This window comes from Hyposmocoma kahamanoa, unplaced genomic scaffold (assembly GCF_003589595.1).
Source record: "Hyposmocoma kahamanoa isolate Upper Pololo Valley unplaced genomic scaffold, ASM358959v1 220, whole genome shotgun sequence".
NCBI classification, from domain to species: Eukaryota; Metazoa; Arthropoda; class Insecta; order Lepidoptera; family Cosmopterigidae; genus Hyposmocoma; species Hyposmocoma kahamanoa.
Window position 1 is genome coordinate 4727249 of NW_020653740.1, and position 21787 is coordinate 4749035.

Sequence of the window (21787 nt, forward strand, 5' to 3'; positions counted from 1 at the left end):
TGCCACTCAGAGCTTTATATCTCAAAGATCTGCGGGGCACTGCTACTGCGCCCGTCAAGCTAAAACACAAGTTGACAAGTCCCTTGTGCCTGTAATTTCAGAAGCACGCTTACACGCAATGTTCACATTACTGCTTGCCTGGAGAAATAGGTAAGAGGCAGTACTTCCCTGGATGAATTCTTTCACAAGGAGCTACATTGCTACTAAAAAAAGATACCAATCCGCGAACCTGGTATAAAATATCAATATATAAGTACCTACTGCATTTAACAAAGGTTATTTCGATATAATACAGCACGAGGCGACTCTGTGATGAATACCATATTTTTTTCAAATTATTTTTACAACTAAAATAATAATGTAACCCCACGCTCCGCACAGTGAAGTGTAGGCATTTATACATCGAATAGACTTGCCCTACTTGCTTTTATTATACTGTAGTAGATACCCTGACTGATAAGAATTGATGCAATAGTATATAATATCTACCTACACAACACAGTGTCAATATAAAACAGTACCTATCACTACTGAAGATTATATAAATTCATAAACTAAGTTCTTATCCTTACCCTAGAACTAACGGAAAATATATCTGACAAAAATAAAACAATCAGATTGACTTTCTTGGCGAGTGTACCAGCGGAATAATTCAATAACAAACTATAATTGTAATGCGTGTAGTTCAAAAGTAAATTTTATGATTAACCACGTATTGTGTGTGGTTCGTGTTGTAACTAACACCCGTGATCCTAATTAACTGCCGTCGATGGTTACAGTATTTCGTATTAAATCAATTAAAGACATTAACTTAAGAAATATGTGCCAAATATTTTTATTGATTCTATCAATTAAAATTGTTGCCTAGTTGCCATACACTGAAAAAATGATGTAATTGAACTAAATTGACTAAACATTGTCAAGGTGCTCATATAATTTGTTTCCTTATAACATGTTCTGAATCTTTCAACCAACTACCGTGCTTGTGTTTTTGATTACAGTAACAATTTTATGTAATGAATTTAACCACGTTGTGATTGATTTATTCATGGGATTATTTCCATCAAGTATCTTGATAAGCTAACTTGATTAAAGTCCAATGTTTTTCAGTATACTACGTAACACTAAAACTAACGCATAAGAACTTAATCGATCCTTGATACTTAATCAAGTATAAGATTTTAACTAACCGAAGCATGTTAAATTTGCTGCGTTTGTTTACAAAATGATTTTACGTCACAACTTCTAATGGTGGGAAAACCATATTTTCGCGCGTTGGCGTTTCATATTTATTATGTATTGTTTTATGTGCAAGAAGATTCTAATCACAAATTTAACTTTTGGACTCTCCCAAATTTAGTAAAATAAAATACCAGTAAATTTTTCGTAGTTATGTTATTGTTAACATGCGCTATAAGTATCCGTAATGGCGCTCACGAAATAGAAATACAATGCATTCACACGCGTTAATGCAAATTGAATAAATGTATTGATTCACTAGACCCTATAGGATCTATAAAATATCTCCCGGTTAAGATGATCAAACAATACCTGTTTTTTAACAAAATAGCAGAATGAACATCATCGTGCGTTAGATACGAAACCGCAGAAAAGTATCGCCTTAAAAATGAGTATTTTTGAGAAAGAGGTAAAAAAGAATGATAAGATGGTGGCTCTTAACATTTCATCTCTTTGTACGTTTGATCTTTTGTTTATATTCCTTTGCTTTTTTTAATAGAAAATACAGGACTGGCTTTTTTTATGATACCAAGTGACAGGATGAACAAGTCGTGCGCCTGGTTGTAAGTAACACGTCTGTCCATAGCAGTTGCAGTCCCATTCAGAGCTTTACACTGCCACTGCTCCCGTCACCATGAGACATAAGTTGACAAGTCAGATGTGCCTGTAATTTCAGCGAAACGTCTAACTCGAATGTTCTCGAATATCCAATCGAATGATTCGGTTAAATACTGAATCGACCTCCAGCACTCATACCCTTCAACACCGGAACGCAGTAATGCTCACATTACTACTTGGCGGCAAAAACAGGTGAGGTGGCAGTACTTCCCTGGACGAACTATGACTCTATTGAATGTAGAGAAATTTCAAAATTATTTTTAATAACGCCTTTGTAATTATTCTTCACATTACCGATGTGACATTCCTAACAATCGTGGCGCCCATTCCTGCTATCATACCTCATGAGCCCCTTCCCTCCCCGCTCAAGGAAAGACGTAACTTCGAATTACAAATAGGACCATGCGGTTTAACCTGTTGCATGCACCCCAACTTCGCAACCCTCGCGGAAACTCTTATTATGTAACTTAACAGACATTAAAATCCCCACTTTGCCAAGTATAATTGAACATAACAACATCTAGTTCGTTTTTTAATTTAAACGTGCACTGGCAGTAAATTGTGTGCCAATATTTCCAACGTTGCATGAAGTTAAGAAGGGATTTTGTCCATTTCCAAACTACAATAAGTGAACATGCATCTCCTATAAATAAACAAATGAGACTTCATGCAACTTACAAATAAATTCAACACCGCTTTCGATTATTAAACATTGAACTTTTGCATTATGGCTGCATTTACAGTAGGTACAATATGGTTATTTTTACAGAAAGGAAACTCAACAAAATAAGCAGATGTGTCTCTGTAAGGTGTTTCTATGAGGTCATGGCAGACTATGGTGTGGTCGGTGATGTTAAAAATTTAAAAGCGCGCCGAGAGCGGGGCGCGGGGCGCCGTCGTGGTTGTCCGTGCCAGGTAACAGGAGGTACGGCCGCACACTGGACCCATGCACAGACTCACGAGGACAAAATCAACTCTACATTACTTGGTATACCACTATATATGCCGTTGCAAGTACCACACTATATTCATAAACTTAAAAAAAATCAAGCATCTACCATCTCCTTATTGATGGTAATCAATTACCTTTTATTATAATACAAAGAAATCTATTACGTTAATGAGAATTCAATGACTTTTATAATGAACGAAACCTGTTGCGCTATCACGATATAATGCACTGCTTCTTATTAAGGAACTAAATACATAGTATAAACTAAGTGCTAATGTGGTCACAAAACGTATTAATTAAATGAAAATATTTGGGCCGGAAAAGTGGAACAGAACCAGTGTGCGCTCTTAGAGCAGCAGCGGTCGTCCTCCCTCCCACAAATGCATGTGTTCTTTCTCTGTCGCACCACATCACGTCGTCTCTCTCTGCTATCGTACTCAGTCACCGCGGAACTAGCGCAATTTACAGGTGTGTCGACAGTGAACGACGCGCCGCATATCGTAAATAAAACCCGTTTTGAATACTGAAACTACGTTTAAACAATACAATTTCGAAAAACAACATTGGAACACTATAATTGTGTTACTTGATCAGTGATTTTAGTTCGTTGGTGCATCGACCTGTGTCCAAGTGGTTTCGAAACAGTGACAGCAAGTTTTTCTTGTGGTGTGTCGGTCCTTGAGTTCGGAGGCTTCATCATCGCCGCTGTTCTTTCTTCTAGATTGCCGACAATTAGTGGTCAAGGTACGCTTCATTGATTTTACCTGTTTAGACAACTCTACGCATACTGGGAGAGTTATGTACGCTTCTAGGTTAAATCGGATATTTATATGCAGAAAACATTCAATATACGGTTTGATGGTAATATAAAATGCAAAATAGAACTAAAAGTAATGTTATATAGGCAAAAATATCCAATTATTGCTCCTCCTCACTGGATTCCTTAAATTATACTATTGTTTTGTTATTTATTTTTCTTTCTGTAGATTATTTTAAGTCTTTATAATAAAATAACAATCTTTTGAACACAATGAAGGCATCCTCAGAGAACAGTTAAGTCAGCTACAGACAATAGTTTGTTTACAACCTCGCATTTACGTCGTGATCAAGTCATTCTTAACATATTTCTTTCTTTTCTTGAAGTATATAAATAAAAGCAATGACGTTATTTCAATTTTCAATTGCATTAAAAATAATATTATATAAGTAAATTGATCAGGTGTTATTGTTCGGGAGTAGTCAAGTGTAGAGTCAAATAGGAGCGGTTTTGTTTGTATAACTACCTGCCCTACCTTACCGCTGTGCGTATTGTTATCCAGTGTGTGCAGAGCTTTATCGAATTGAACAAAAAATGGTTTATTTAGGATCTGTTCACAAGACTAGCTGATAAATAAAGTATAGTGAGTGTATATTAAAAAATTTCAGAAATAGGTATCCAAAAAAAAAACAAAAAATTAAAATAAATAGAATAAGTTAGGGTTCTAAGAGAAAAAAATGCTTTTTTTTAATTTAAATTCACCTTTATTTCTGTAAGCAATAAGAATCTCGATCAGAACTCCAAGAAATATCCTTACCGGCTAGTAGACCGTGAATCGGAATTATCACTGCCCATAAACAATAAGCGTGAACATAAATACGTTACTTGTTTCTGGCAAAATGCCGTGGGAACGTTTTACTTCCTAATTATAATTCTTTGGCAAACGCATCTTCATGAATGCACCTACTTAGGGGACTCATCATATAAATGCATTTTTAAAATGCTTTGTATTTTACAGCATTTAATAAATTACCATAGAATTAACTTAGAAGAATTCTAGAGTTGTTATTTACATTCATTATAAAAAAAAAGATTTGTAGGTAATAAAAACCATGATTTATTTAAATTAAAATAATATGATATTTTCATCCTCAAAGAGAAACATTTGCCTTCATAATGAATCAAGTAAATAAATATTGACAAACAACTAAGTTCTGCAAAACTAATCTCATGCTTACCATACAAAGTAACGTCACCGGTGGACTGCGCGAGCGCAGGTCGTGACTATAGATCGAAGCATCGCGATGACTCACTATGACGTCATTGGACATATATTGGAATGAATAGAAATTCTCACAAAATAATTCCGATCTTCACTATTTACAAACACTGAATTCACTATATTAAGCTTCACTCTACAATTTTAACTATATTTAATGGATTACTTCAACTTTTTATTTATAATATCAATAATTATTATTGCCCACAGCAGCGACAAGGCTTGAGCCCGTGGCCGTATTGGTAACTAAATTACTCTACTACTATTCATTGAGTAATTACAAAATATTAAAACAAAATTATATAAAAACATGAAGCGTTGGATACAAATTGAAAATCCAAAGAATAATAACTATGACTGATATGACGTGTAACCAAGGGATACAAATGTCAGTCAAATTTCCAAAGAGGGTAAAACGTCATTGGAGCCTTTGGATAAAATATTATTTTTTTCCATTCTTCAAAGGAACAAAACCACAAAATTTAGTACGATGACCATGCTGCCAAGACCATTATAAAAACTACGCTTGTAACGTTAAAAAAATTTAAATTTCATAAAAAAACAAGAACAGGCCCTTGTCGTCTTTTCGGCCAAAACCATAAAACGAAGAAAACATACTGATATATGAAGAGGCTGTGTAGTAGAGTCTTTGCCTACCCAAATAAATGACCGAAATAAAAAAGTAGTGATTACATTAATCCAATGATCTTACAAAAAAGGCATAATTTATCGATAAAATTATTTTACACACACAAAAAGACATGAATCTAATAATAATGTTAATATTCTTACACTAGCGCTACACGAAAATGTAATTTATGTGAAGAAGAATAACATTTTTTAGGAAATGAAACTATTTTTCCGGATTTAAATCGCGTAGATTCAGATTCAGATTCAGATTCATTTATTTCTCAAATATAACATTACAGTATAAATTGCACTACATGTCATAGTATAAGAAATTATATTGAGATCGTCAAAAAGGAAAATTATAAGAAAAGCACACAATAATTAGAAAATTAACAATACATTTATATAATATTGTTGCCATTAAATTATATATCAAATATCATTCTCCATCAAGGATCGTCATAAGTTGATAACAATTATACAAGAGTATGTTAATGCGGTAAAAATTAGAATAAAAATAGAAAATACTGAATTCGTTACAATTTAAAGTCCATAAATTCTTTTACGGAGTATATAGGATTTTTCAAGAAAAGGTCTTTCAGCCGGCGGCGCCCAAATATTTCGTCAGACGGTTCAAGTCTGAGAGTAGCGGGTAAACGCTCATAGTAAGTAGGTCCGATGACACGCGGGTTTTTCTCTGCAAGTGCCATGCGTCGAGGGATTGTTCTCAAATGACCGGTACGGCGAAGTGGGATACCAGAAACATTTACAGTACCAAATGAAGACAAATTATTTCTAACATACATTATCATTTCGTATAAGTAGAGTGAGTAGTGCGTCATTATGCGTTGCGCTACAAAGAGATTTCTGCAGGAATGTCTGTGTTTTACCCCAACCAATAAGCGTACGGCACGTTTTTGCATTAGCATGACTCTATTGGCATCTGTAGAGTTACCCCATATGAGTGAACCGTACGACATCAGCGACTGGAAATATGCAAAATAGACCTGTCTTAATGCAGAATCAGAAATGTGCAATTTCAGTTTACGCAACGCAAAGACTGCACCACTCAGTCTATCACACAGTCTGTCAACATAGCACTTCCAGTTAAGGTTATATATTATATAACCTTAACTGGAAGTGCCAAGTACGTATATTTGCTTTTTCAAACAAACCGACGTTTCGGACCCTTTACAGGTCCCATGGTCATGGTTGACCGAGGTGGTACAGTCTTCAACCAGTTATGTCTAATATTGATGCAAACCACCCTGTGTTTTCACTATAGTTACAATAGTTATTAATTAAATACCTTATTTTTAATTTTACAAAGAAAACATTCCAATTTACGCTATATTAAGTTTTACAAATTATTTTATCGAATGAATTTTTATTAAGTTCAATTTATTATTAATTATTAATAGAAATTAGAATAAACTAAAACATATTAATTAGTACTGCAGTCTTATGTCTGTTTGGGATTTTTCATTAGAGGAAATACTGGATCCCAAACAGGTGGTACGGAGAAACCATCTTCCCTGTTGAAATTAGGATGTTTTTTAATTTCAATGGCCTCTCGCAGCATCCTGGGTAGATAACGGACTTCTTTTGCAAGGACCTGGGGTTTGTCAAACTTCATTGAATGTGTAGGTTTATCCTCACCTCAGTCAACCGTGACCATGGGACCTGTAAAGGGCCCGAAACGTCGGTTTGTTTGAAAAAAAATATACGCGATTTAAATCCGGAAAAATAGTTTCATTTCCTATGTGTAACAATCGCGAAAACCTAAGAACTCGAAACATTTTTTTACTTTAACAAAAAAGAACAGACCTTCCATTATATGACGAATGAAATTAAACTGGCCGTTCTTGACAGTCGTTTTCACAAAATCACAAATTCATTGAGGAAATGTACATATACGCTTCTGTATAAGATTCCGGCTGATATTCAAAATTTGCTTTCACGACGTATAAAATAAAACTTTATACTAAAATACTAAAGGTTTTTTATACAGCTTCTGCGTACTTGGATGACAAAAATCCGAAGTACCCTTATATCCTAAGAAATAATTCTAATTCTAAAATTCCTTAGGAACAATCCTAAGAAAGACCCTTTTAGCTCTTGCAGGTTGTCTCAACCTATGATGTTGATTGTAAATAGTAAATTTATACAAACGTTTATTTACAAAGAGCAACCCCTGGAGTTTTTTGCTCATTCTTCTCTGAATCTGCCTTACGAATGAGCCGTAGAATTTAATCAATATGACTATTTCAAGAGTAATTTGCTTTCCTATGAAATAAATATTATTTGACTTTGACTGAAAATATTATTACCGATATCGATATCGTATATCATAAAGTTCAATATATATTGTTCCTTGTACAGTCTTGTGCACATAACATACAAAATTTGGACATAGTTATGTAGAAATGTTTCAATCCATCATCACGGAAAACTCGTAAATATATTATATTCTATCATGTCCATGTCGTCGTTTTATTTAATTGCCTAAATATAGAATCCAGTCTCTCACAAACGTTTAACCTTTCACATACTTTATTTAACATAATATCTACTTCTTTGTGTTTTGAGGTAGTATATATATTTTTTATTATTATTAACATTATTTTTATTACGAGTTCATACGAATGTTGACACAACAACTGATCCTAAAAGACGATCAAGGTCCAAACTTTGAGTAGGACTGACCTTCTTTGGCTCGAAAAACCATTGCGAGACGAGGTCGACCACATCCCATTGAACAGATAGTGTAAACGCTACGACTATAACAAAACAGCCTTCAATTGTTTCATATGAACACCAATAGATAAATTCAATAGCAATTGAATGCAGGATACCTACAAAGAAAACCAATATTGCAACTTTCTTTTTCTTCCTCTGATTGACATGTGTTGTTTTTATTTCGTTGAGTGTATCGTAATAACGTTTGTGTGCTTTTATGTACATACCTACGTACAATAATTTCTTCAATTTATATCATTTTTGATATATTAAATATTTGCTTTTTATGAATTTGTTTCTAGAAGTAATTCTAATGAAAAGCTAGTTTTAGTAACAAAAATACATATATTGATGTGACGCGACGGTACAATAGAGTAATAAATTAGGTTGGATCAGTGAAGATTCTGTTGCTTTTTATAAAGTACAATACAATGAAACATTTACTATACAGCACAAATAATAAAATACAGAGGAAAAACACGTTTGTTTCTGTTATGTTGTCTATAGGGATAGATTCCGCAAATAGGCATTTAATTTATTGCACATTTGAGGAGAATTCTTTATACATTTCGAAGGAATGCTTGTAAAACCAATGGGACGGTATTTAGACAGACTCAATTTATCGCGTTTCTTGAAAACGGAAGTAAAAACGGCATATTTCTCATTATTAGGCAAGTGATCAAATTCCAGTTGATATATACAAGCATTGGAGTTTTTTTGCATTTCTCAAGACTATGGCCGTTATCCAGATTCTTACTATTTAAAAAATGTGTTGTGTGGTGAATTCAGTATCACAGATAAATTTAATTCGAGGCGATTCAAGAATGTTGTTACTACCTTACGTCGGTTCAAATGAGGAAGCTTTAATGAATTCACAAGAAAAGGTGTTGTTAACAGGATCTGTTGCTAAGTTAACTTGTGGAGCAGCTATAAAGTATTAGCATCTCAGCATTTAAGTGTCATCTAAAATGTAGAATAGGTACGTATAAGTCTAGTCATTACAATTCGTGAAGATTAGTTATTTAGTATTCATATTATATTACATATATGTTAGTCTTTAAGGTATTATTATATGAATGAGACATAGTTGCTTGGTTCAAATTAATAAAATAAAAAGCTAAATAAAAATTACAGAAAACTTTTAATGGCGCCTACTAGTGGCGCGATCGGCGTCTACGGGATACGGCGTCTAGTGGTAGGTGGGTTTTATATGGTCATCCGAGATCAAAAATATTGCTATTTACGTTTTGTCCGACCAGCTAAAATTACAGTCCACTTTTCGTTTATTCTTATTACAAATTACAATTTCGTTACCACCATCCATACGATAAGAAGATCGCGGGGCCTACTATGAGCTCTTACAGCAATCCTATTTAAGCTTGTAAGTTGGATTGCCTGTCAAATTCGTACTATGATCTCACAAAAACAATTCACTGTCCATGTTTACGTTCACGTTCAATTTACGTTCCCCATTCGAAATCCGTTCACCTTTTCTTTCATAGCAAAATCGTATCATGACGTGCCTTTTGCCAAGCAAGTGGCGGCCTCATCTGCAAATATAAGCAATTCAAAAAAAGTTACTCGGTTTCTAACTTTTTTTAGATTTTGTTACATTTTTAAGAAATTTCGTTTAAATTTTGTTATACTTTCAGTTTCATAATTATTTCTTATCTTTATAGGCTGTACCTTAGAATAATAACGCATAGAATGATAGTTTCATATCAAACGAACTGTCACAAGTGAGGCAAAAACCAAATTCATGTAGGCGTAAGCAACTTGTATCTACGCTCGTCGGCACGCAAACAAATATACAAATAATGATGCCATGGAATAACATTTCCCTCAAAAGTGGGGAAATTGTATCTTGCTTAACTCATCATTAAGTTAAAGGTGCCTACAGATTTGCCCGACATTGTCGATCAGGTGCCTACAGATGTGCTCGGTTTTGTCGATGAAAAACGAATATAGCACTTATTTGTAAATCCAAGATGGCGGACACGATTTTTCAAAATATGCTATATGGGTATCCTTTTCGAGGTATTTGGGGATGCTCATTACGAATATGGCACTCATTTCTAAATCCAAGATGGCGGACACGAGTTTTGAAATAAATGCAATATGGGTATCATTTTCGAGGTACTTGGGGATGCTCATGACGAATATGGCACTCATTTCTACATCCAAGATGGCGGGCACGATTTTTCAAATAAATGCAATATGGGTATCATTTTCGAGGTACTTGGGGGTGCTCATTACGAATATGGCACTCATTTCTAAATCCAAGATGGCGGACACGAGTTTTCAAATAAATGCAATATGGGTATCATTTTCGAGGTACTTGGGGGTGCTCATTACGAATGTGGCACTCATTTCTAAATCCAAGATGGCGGGCACGATTTTTTCAAAAAAATGCTATGTGGGTATCATTTTCGAGGTATTTGGGGATGCTCAATGTGAATATGGCACTATTTGTAAATCCAAGATGGCGGGCACGATTTTTCAAATAATGGCAAGTTGGGTATCGTTTTCGAGGTATTTGGGGGTGCTCATTACGAATATTGCTTTTGTTTGAACTGTCGTGTTTGCCATCTTGGATTTAGAAATGAGTGCCATATTTGTATTGAACATTCCCAAACATCTCGAAAACGATACCTAACTTGCCATTATTCGAAAAATCGCGCCCGCATCTTGGATTTAGAAATAAGTGCCATATTCGAAACCTAAAACCGAAAATGCCATAAGCAAACATTAAAGAAAATAACTGTTAAAATAGATTAAAAAATCGCTTAAGAATGCTCCCCTTTTAAGAAAATAAAATATTTTAATATAAAATATTTCGCTTGAGTTACGAAAAGAAAGACATATAATAAGCTATCAAAGTTGTACTGGTGGTGCCAACACTATAGTAGAAACAAATATATAAGTACTGTAAATTTGTTGCAATATGTGCTCCAATTCAAATAAAATTAAAATAAATAATTATTCAATAAAGCATGAACGCAGAGCCGTTAAAAGTATTATAAAATAATTAAGTGTCCCAATCACTTCCAGGAGTTAACGAAAACATTTAATGTTTATTAAAGTAAATATTAGTTCAAGATGCGCATATTTACATAAAAATATGAGTTGAAACGCATTACTTACTTGTGGAATGCGATGTTAGTGTCTATTTTATATTTGTCTGTTGTATTTTTACACCCATTTACCGCACATTTCGTCATTTTAGCAAAAAATTTTGGAGCTGTTCGCGGTGCAATATGACCTTGAGCACTAACAGCCCGCGCGCTCCTGGGACGCGTTTGGAACCCTCTAACTTGCCTCACTTAGCGTGTGCGGGCTAGGTTTCTATGCGTTATTATTCTAAGGGCTGTACAGCCAATTAATTGTCAATAAATAAATACTATTAACTATTGAGCGTTTTTTGAAAATTTTAGTTCGAATCTTTAAAGTAGTGTTGATAAATTATTGGCATGAATGTTATTGCAATTTTTAAATGGAATTTTAATCATTTTAATAATTTATTGATCGAAAATCGTAAAATAACTTTAAATAGTGCCAAATTTGACTTTAATGCAATCAATGAAAATGTACGAATATAAAATACGTTCCAATTATGTTATCAAATTACAAACTCACCTTATTAATTTTATTAATTTCAATAATAATGACTAGACTAGACTAGACTAGACTAGCATGTGACTTTGTCGTACGACAAATTGTATGGTATGATTGAAAAGTTGCCGATATTACAAAACAACGTAGTAAGTATAATAATCAACAATAAAATTAATAAAAAAATGTAATTGTTATCATTTTGAACACAATCCGTTAATAGTGCTTGAACGCTCCCAGGATAGTACATCTGTCTATTTCTTTCATATGATTTAGTATGTAGTTCCATTAACGTATAAAAAGTAAAACTCATCATCCAGCCATGCCATTCCCGTTCAACATTGTGTAGGTCATGATACGAACTTAAGCAATTCAGTTTTACCACGTCAAGTGAATTGCATGGAACTTGGCTGGCTTGCTTATAGTAGGCCCCCAGGAAATTTAGAACAAAAAATGTACGTAATTACACAGAAATAATCCCACTTAGTATATAATAATATACGAATTTTAGGTGATGATGGATCGAAACATTTCTGTATAACAACGTCCAAATTTTGAAGTCTCATGTAATTAAAAACTATCTCCATATTGTACACTTTTTTAAAGGCATAGATTATTAATACGCCGGACAGCCTAGAGTTGAAACTAAACTTTTATTTTTTATTGGATTGCGTTACACAGCAAAGATTGAGAGTGAACGCTACCGGTCACGGTCGGAATGTTACAGAAACATTATTATTAAACTCTCGAATAAAGTTGAACTGTAACTTTTAAGTTAAAGTAACAGTAAAACGTTACCGTTGCCAGTAATAACGTGTTACTAATGCCTTGTAGAGTTGTAGAAAACTTTGTCAATGGTATCAATGTTACAAAGACAATTTTTTTTTTCACGACACAGATAGTTCAGACACGTTTGCGTATACGCAAAAACAAATATTAATATGTAAGGTTGTGGTATCGATCATCTCACTAATGTTCTAACGATGAAGGTAAGACTAAGAATTTAGAGCAATATAATTATATTATAATTAATATTTTAATATATCAAACTATGGAACGCACAAGTCGTGCGCCAGGTGGTAAACGACATGCCTATCCATAGCTTTAAATCATCGGAGATCGGAGAGGCACTGACTGCCACTGCGCCTGTCACCCTGAGACATAAGTTAAGATGTGCCTGTGATTTCACCAGCAGTCTAGCACTTTCTAAACCGGAACGCACTAATGCTGACATTTCTGCTTGATGACAGTAATAGGTAAGGTAAGGTAAGGTAACTTTTTCACAATTAGTTCTACTGCTACTAAATATTGACTGGCCAACATAGAGCATAGACAATCAAGTGACTACGATATATGCCTCAATTATTGTATCAGAATACCTATATTGAAAGTTGCTGTAACAATATTCTCAATTAAATAGCTTGACGGCTTCAAAATAAGACAAAGCATTTTAAAACAGTACCCATACAAACAAACGCTAGTAGCAAATAAAGACAAACAGTTATGAAAGTTTTAACAGAGCACTAAGTGCACAATTCAATATATTTATGATGAACAAATCCCTGCAAAATTATAGACAATAAGATCTTACAACAAAAGAAGAGCGCATTGTGCTTCAATAAACAAGAAACAGCGAGAAATCGATTGAAAGCATGCGAGTATTGTCTAGATTCCGGCCGTACACTGGTAATCGATTCTACTAGACTTTGCACAATATGGGCATTGTTCGGTTTTCTTCAAGTGTTGTCCTCTTGGTCAATACACTGTCTTATTAGATCTCAGTCTTTATATCACAGGTAAGCAAACTAGTCTTGAAATCGTAACTCTCAGACGAAAAGAAATTCCCCGTACACCTTATTCTGTATACTCTATGAACTTTGAAAAAATCACCTATGTGTAGTCGAGTGGCTTACACACCAGTTTTCATGTTGTCGCCATCTCTGAGGTCCATGCTTCGAACCCCGGCCGTGTCAATGTAGAAAACTAACCTTTCAATATTGTCTCAGATTCGAGTGTTTGCGGTACCGTCGTTGTTTCCAATTTCCATAACACAGGTGCTTTGGTTACTTTGGGATCAGAGGAACGTATGCGATGTTGTCTAATATGTATTTATATACTTATTTTTGGTTGTCATAAATATTACAAAACGAATTTGACAGGTGATTTAAACGTGTTAACTGTGCAACTTTACTGAGGTACATTTTCTGGCATTATACTGATATATGGTTAAACCTTGGAGAGTATATTCGTGAACACGCGTTTATTATGCTAAGCATCTATTTTTGCTTTCACTAAAAATAATTAAAACATGCGTCATTTCCTTTAACGACAAAAATTGCTAACATTGTTCTTAAATCGATTTTGTTTCAAGAATCGTCTAAGGAAGTTCTATTCTCGTATCGTATTCGTGTTTTAAAACGAATGTTATTCATGCGTTTTTATAGGTTTCCTTATCCGATTATGTCCACGAACTCTCAAACGTGTCTTTTCGCTTGTAGAGTTGCCGTGCGTGGACAACTTTATTTTTAGATTATTTTTGATATTTTTGGGAAATCCTTACTACTTTATACGTAACTTGTTGTTGTTTTATTACATAGAGGTTAAGAAACTATAGCGAATGAGGGAGAATGCTATTATATAATTTATTTCATTGTCCCGTCTTCTACAGAATAGTAATATTCATATTTACATTCCACGATATAAATAAAGGTAATAACTAAATAAGAATAAGAAAAAATAAGAAAATTTCCTATTCTACATTCTCAGCATACCATATTTCTCAAGAAGCTTGTTGAAAAACATGAAATCATCTCTTCTCGCATTGGCCCGTATGTTTACAAACTTTGGCGGTATTTTGTAAACTTACTAATAGGCAACCGACACACGCGACCCCAACCATGCGCTACATCATGTGAGAACGCATTTCATTACAGAAGTACTTACACAAATCTTAAGAGATGATGGGTACAGTCGTCTGCATTGAAAGTATGCACGTTACGAAAACAAAATTAAATTTCTAAACAAAACATACATATTTTGCACAACTACATACAGGCCACTGTACAGCATATGTCCAACATCATTAAGTACGTAGAGCTTAGTAGCATCTAACATTTGTACATGCTAATTTCAACTAATATTGTCCAGTCTTGGTGTACAAATTGCATAGTGATCCAGAGAGAGCAATTAAGAGAGTGAGGGTGATCAACTGATCACGTTTATGTAGAGTTTATATATCTTACAAATGTATGTGTTCTTCTACAAAATATAATAAGCTCATTAAGACAATCGAATTACAGACTGTTAAAGACTATAAGAACATTTTCTAGTTTTTGTCTTATAAATGAAAACAATTAAATAACTTTTATGGCTTCCGAGGGGCGTCGTCGGGCTTCAGTCAATTTTGTTTGGAATTTTATCAAACGAACTTCATTTCTTGACTCTCTAAAATACTATTTAATTATAAGAGACCATTACTTTTAACGCAAAGTAGGCGAATAGCAGGAGGGATCAAATGGATAAATTATTTTTAATCATATCTTTTAAACATGCTTGCGGCTTATTAGTTTATATATCACATAATATAAGTTTCTTTTTGAAATTTTAAGCTTACTAAGTAATATATTGAGAAGTTAGTTACCTTGATAGAGTGATATTGTTCCATAGAACTATGATTGTATTTCATTCATACATATGCAACAAAAAAAAACAAACAAATTTTACATAATTGTTTATCAAAGAAATGTAATAAAATTTCAACTTTGACGTTACAACATTAGTAGATGAATTAAAATAAAAGAATGCAACCTACGGCGTAAATTATTAAGCAGTACATTTTAACATATTTGTTATATACCTCACCACTTAATGCGTGGCCATCTAGAAGTAAATAACCGAATAGATCGAATAGATCTGAGGGGCACTGTCACCTGTCACACTGAAACATAAAATTGACATGTATCGCATGAACAATATATAATATTCGCACAAACAATAAATAATATTCGCACAAACAATAAATAATATTCGCGTAAACAACCTAAATGATAAACCTACACATTCAATGAAGTTTGACATACCCCAGGTCCTTGCAAAAGAAGTCCGTTATCTACCCAGGATACTGCGAGAGGCTATTGAAATTAAAAAACATCCTAATTTCAACAGGGAAGATGGTTTCTCCGTACCACCTGTTTGGGATCCAATATTTCCTCTGATGAAAAATCCTAAACAGACATAAGACTGCAGTACTAATTAATATGTTTTAGTTTATTCTAATTTCTATTATTAGTTAATAATAAATTGAACTTAATAAAAATTCATTCAATAAAATAATTTATAAAACTTAATGTAGCGTAAATTGGAATGTTTTCTGAGTAAAATTAAAAATAAGGTATTTAATTAATAACAATTGTAACTATAGTGAAAAAATAGGGTGGTTTGCATTAATATTAGACATAACTGGTTGAAATGACCTTGGGGCCTGTAAAGGACCCGAAAAGTCGTTTTGTTTGAAAAAACAAATATACGCGATTTAAATCCGGAAAAATAGTTTAATTTCCTATGTATCGCATGGCTTTAGTTTCTTCAGCTTCAAAACTGGAACGAAAACGGAAACCGCTTGCCGGCAGATATTGGTGGTTGTACTACCCCGTACGAACTGAAGAAGCTCTACTGCTACTAAAATTGTTTCCTTTATCTCAGATTTCAAATGAAGGTGTACTTTAACTCTACTATATTACAATTTCTACATATGCTGCGCATTGCATATTTATGACGAAACGATTGTGGCAATTCCAAAAAACGATTTTTGAGAAAATATTCCTACTAGTGTACTAGCAGATAGTGTTGTGGAAATCATGTCGCTTTTCTGGAGTACTAGCCCAAGTCATTTTTTTTTGCTTACACAGCTATTTTCAGAATGTACTTAATTTTATTGCGAATGATAACATTGGATCTGTACACAATTCGGCGACTTTGCGTGCTAAAAAGATCTACCACGGAATATGAAACAACGATGATCGTTTTAACTTCGTTTCGAACGGATGTTGCGGATGAGCGAAACGCTTGATTCGATATCGGGCCGAAGACCGTGACTTGACACAAATATTTGCGGAAACCCTACTCCGAAACGTCAAATGAGAAATTTAATGCCAAAGTTTTAGATACGTTACACAATTATTTTTTACACAATCTTTCTGAAAATATGGTTGTAACCAAGATAGGCCACCATTGTAAGAGTGCCAGCAATTTATTGGTGCTGGCACATCTATACTTACATAAAAATCTATGTAAACCTTAATAAAGTTGAGATAATTCTAACACTTGTCTATAAGACGACCCCAAAAGGTCGGTGAGATTTTTAGGTATTATTACACCCACCAATAACTTTCACTGTAAGGTACTCTGATATCACGAAAAGTAACAGCTGTTCCATAAGCGTCGATTCAAATGGAACAACGGTTGTATTCAAGGCTAGTAAGAATTATAATAGTAATAATGTTCTAGAGAACCACACCATTTACCTGGTCACAAACAAGGGGTATACTTGTACTATGAGTACCAGAGCTACGGAATTCACTCCAAAGCACTACCCGGAACACCCAAATCAATCCAATTTAAAAACCTTCATAATAATAATAAGTAGCAAAAGTATCTGATAGCCAGTGAGTGGAGGAACACTTAATCTCACAATACAAGCTTTTGCTTAGTTTGGGATTCGGTAGTTTAAATCAGTGAAATAAGTTTTTTTTAATGTAACGTACCCATTGTTTTTAATTTTGCTGTATGTGTATATGAATGAAATAAATATTATTATTATCTCGATTTGGCGCACGAGATCACCAGCATGTGGGATGTGACCTCCACTGAAATATCCCAATATTGCTGTTCGCAAACGGGTTAACTCCAGTTAGCCTCGCTAACAACTTGAGGCAGTTGGATTTCTGTGGCGCGTCGCTTCCAGCACAAATAAAAGAAGCAGTCTTGTCCGATACGGGGTTACATTTTCCAGAAATAACGTTTGGTCGAAATCTCATAATCTCGAAAGTAATTTTAAGAGGAAAATGTTTTTTCTTTAAACCTTTTCTTTTTTTTAAACCTAACTTAACCTAACCTAACCGAACCTAATCGTGTCTTTGCGATAAACTTTCAACATATCCTGAAAGAACAAGTGTTTCCTTATAATTCGGTTTTCGGTGTAATGAGATTTCGAACAAAGGTTATTTCGGACAAAAAAATTTTCGACTTTGTGATAGGTTACCCCAATAGGGCACGTTTAATTCGATGGTTCTTGAACCTGCGTTCCTAACCCCGGCCGACTGTGCCATTGTTAGGGAATTCCGCCTCTCCCATTTCAAAATTAAAAATTAATCACTTAGGAGAAGCTAGAGTCTAAAATACAAAATAATAATAATAAAAGTCTTCATTCAATCAAGACAATTGCATTGTATCTTAACATTACGTGACATTATTACGCGAAGAACCGTACTAGTTTTATAATGAAACTGTATGACAGACGCTACGTCTGTCACCGAATTTACTTTATACATTTAAACATTTTACGTACTAAATAAAAGTATATAGAAATAAAATTCATTCAGCAAGCAAGCTTATGTCTCATATTGGGTCTCCGAGGTCGTCAATAGAGGCATTTAGTAGACAACCGCGTAATATCGTAAGCCACGACATTGGTGACGAGGGCAGTTGATAAACACGTGACTTTAAGTTTAAATAAAAACTTAATTAAGAATTAAATTTTTATTTCTAAGTTTAAAACTCCTTACTAAGCAACTGACGTCACTTTTTTAAATTACCGCGAAAATAAAAAAATTAGAAGTAAAAAAAGCTAGGTGAGTTCGGTATTTCGAACATAAAAAAAACGGAATTTCGAGTACGTATTCCGTTTCTCATCTGCAATCACAACATCAAAACTTGTTCAATTATGGTACGAACTATCGCCGCACCTCCAGTATTCGCCATCTAGTTCTGGCCCCATCTGACTTTTTTTACCTCATTTTTACCGATTTGCGTCAAATGAGGGAGTGATTGTTGAAACAGAGGCCTATTTTTCAGAGTTAAAATAATATTTGTTATGAGTTGAAGAAGTTGGAATATCGCTGGTTAAAGTGTATAGAATTGAAAGGAGATTACGTAGAAAAATAAACCGTAATAAAAAATACATACCGCCCTCGTCTTTGACCAAACGCTCATTTTTTAGCGTTTAAAAAACTGAATTTTTGTTTGTAATTTAATTAATTTATTTATTTATTTTAGGACAGCCAGTGGTAGATACAATAAACCTTAGGAATAAAGGAGACTTAAAAATACATTTCATATTAAATGCACTACCTGTAGGTGCTACAACTTGCAAAAGAAAACACAAAAAGAAAATTTAAGCAATAACAGGAGGTAGAACAAATAAATTGATTATAATTAGTATTAAATAAAGAAAAATAAACATTATGAGTTAACCCCAAATGGATTCCTTCGTATTTTCGATTTTAAAACATGGCGCGAATCGTTGAACATATCTTTGTTTGAGTTGATAACCTAAAATTTACTCCAAATAAGTAACTACAGAAACAGACGTAGTTCTAGCTCTCCACAGTTAGCTAATCAATAAATTGTTGAAATATCTTGTTTTATTAAACAGTAAAAAAAAATGAAAAATTTTAAATGGCTACTCTACGTGTTTTTTGCAAGAGAACCATCCAGCTGTTCTGATAGCACTTACACAACAGAATAAAGTAACTTTAGATGAACCAAATTGAAATTGTGAAATTGTATTATCTAGTGAAAGTATCATAGTTTGTATGATATATTTGGTAACATTAATGCGATTTTCTTCAGTGATTTTGTTGCAGCTAACTTGAATAAAAATGATATAATTTACATATATTTTTCTAAATACTCTTTTTAGTAGCAGTAGAATTCCTTGTGAAAGAGGTCGTCCAGGGATGTACTGGCACCTTACCTATTTCTGCCGCCGAGCAGTAATGTGAGCATTACTGTGTTCCGGTTTGAAAGGGTAAGGGTGCTGGTGAAATTACAGGCACATGGGACTTGTCAACTTACGTCTCAGGGTGACGGGCGCAATGGCAGTGCAGCTAAGATCTTTCCGATTTAAAGCTCTGAGCGGTACTGCAACTATTATGGATAGGCGTGTCGCTTACCACTAGGCGCAGGACTTGTTCGTCCCGTCACTTGGTATCATAAAAAAACTCTATTATACATACAAACTGTTCTCCAAAGATGCGAACCGTATCCAATATAGAAATACTACAACTATAATTTAATTCACTTGTGGATTCAACCCGCATTTGTCGAGCGTTGTCTTTAGAAGAGACTCATGGCCAGCAGTACGACTTACACACAGTTCGACGATGGCGATGTTTTCAGAAAAAGGCGTTCTATTATTTTAAGACTTATTTGACGATTTAAAAGCTCATGTCGTTGCAATTACGTATAGATTATAAATATATTGATTATTCCATAGTTGGAGAATTGATGCGATGATATGCCACAGTAATTTCATTAATACAAATTGGATGAACAGAACGACTTTACAAAGATACACCATGTTTCTAATTCCTATCGATTATAAAGTTATTTATAGCCAGCAGAGCGGCCAGTTTATTAATAAATTACATACCTCCAGGTATCAATTCACGACCGTCTTAATACTTTGTTGACGGTTACGGCATCTATGTTATCGCAGACTTACGTAATTGGCGTTCCCTGGAGAAAGGTTAAGGAAGGGTGACCCCTCATTCCCACGTGTAGCATGTCAGGAAGCCTTTAAACTTGTATGCCTCCCCCTTCGTCTGTAGTTCACACGCTTTAGAATGTCACGGAACGATGAACATACAAAAAATACTTGTATCGTAATGTTCATTTTCAGTTACGACAATATAATCCCTACTCTTTATTACCACTATTGGCTCGCATATAGGTATAACCTGTACTATGTTGTTGCGTGTAGTACTTTACCTATTATATATGTAGTATCATACATTAATAAAGTGCGTATATTTATTGAATCAGTTCGATTGCGCTGGTCGTGCCGCAGGGACACTGGTTTTATTTCAGATTTTTTTATTTCAAACGAAATTAAATCCATTTGAAAAGTGTACTTAAAAGTGTGTAGTTGATATAAATAAAAATCACTGGTACATGTAAAGTACGTATTGAAAACAGCGGTTTTCTTGTAAAATTTCAAGGTTGTGTTTTTCTTATCGTGAACACTTTTAGGAATCGTGTTCTTACACCGTATACTAATCAGTGCATATCCTCAATTTTATTACATATTTTTTCCAAAGAGGCATTTAAGGTTGTATCGACTGTTAACACTTAAACTCAATTTACGTTGCCCTGAAACGGATTTTAAGTGAACTTTTCTAACCAAAGCATGATCTTTATGACAATCGTATAACAAATTAGATGCGAACCAAAAAACAGACCGCGCGTCTTCGGGAGAATTTTCGCAGTCTCCGGAATTCCCGTAGCCACCGTATCGTATATAGTTTCTACGTTACACAATTGACATAGAGTCATTTTGCTATGTTTGCAGCTTGCTTGTTTTTGTTAATCAATGATGTTTAAGACCTATTGTGCCTACATCATATTTTTTACTAAAACAAAATTCGCAATAAAAATTTCTATTTTTATTTTTATTTTCTTTACTTCGGAACAACAACAACTATAAATAACGATTTACAGTGAATATTTTTTAGATAAAGTTAGTCAGCCCCAATTACAGTTATCCACATTTACAAAAGTTCACACCTCAACAAAACACCAAAACACAAAAGCACCTATTTGAACATTTCTGTAATTCTAGTCTTTGATTATGAAGCATAACAAAAAGAGTAAAGCGATATGAAGGTGCAATCCTGACTTACAAAAATGCGTGCAATAAAAAAAATGTTAGTATTTAAATAAACACAAAACAATTCTGTTATGC

The 21787-nt window shown here is 34.0% G+C and overlaps 2 protein-coding genes across 2 annotated transcripts in view; one reads left to right on the forward strand and one right to left on the reverse strand.

Moving 5' to 3' along the window:
• Nucleotides 1–5077, reverse strand: part of LOC113228008 (mpv17-like protein) — a 10319-nt gene extending 5242 nt beyond the window's left edge. Inside the window, exon 1 of the mRNA XM_026461133.1 lies at nt 4805–5077. The gene's annotated coding sequence lies outside the window, so the exon portion shown is untranslated. The remainder of the gene's footprint in view (nt 1–4804) is intronic.
• LOC113228006 (rab11 family-interacting protein 4) overlaps nt 3284–21787 on the forward strand; it is a 120880-nt gene continuing 102376 nt past the window's right edge. The window contains exon 1 of the mRNA XM_026461127.1: nt 3284–3553. The gene's annotated coding sequence lies outside the window, so the exon portion shown is untranslated. The remainder of the gene's footprint in view (nt 3554–21787) is intronic.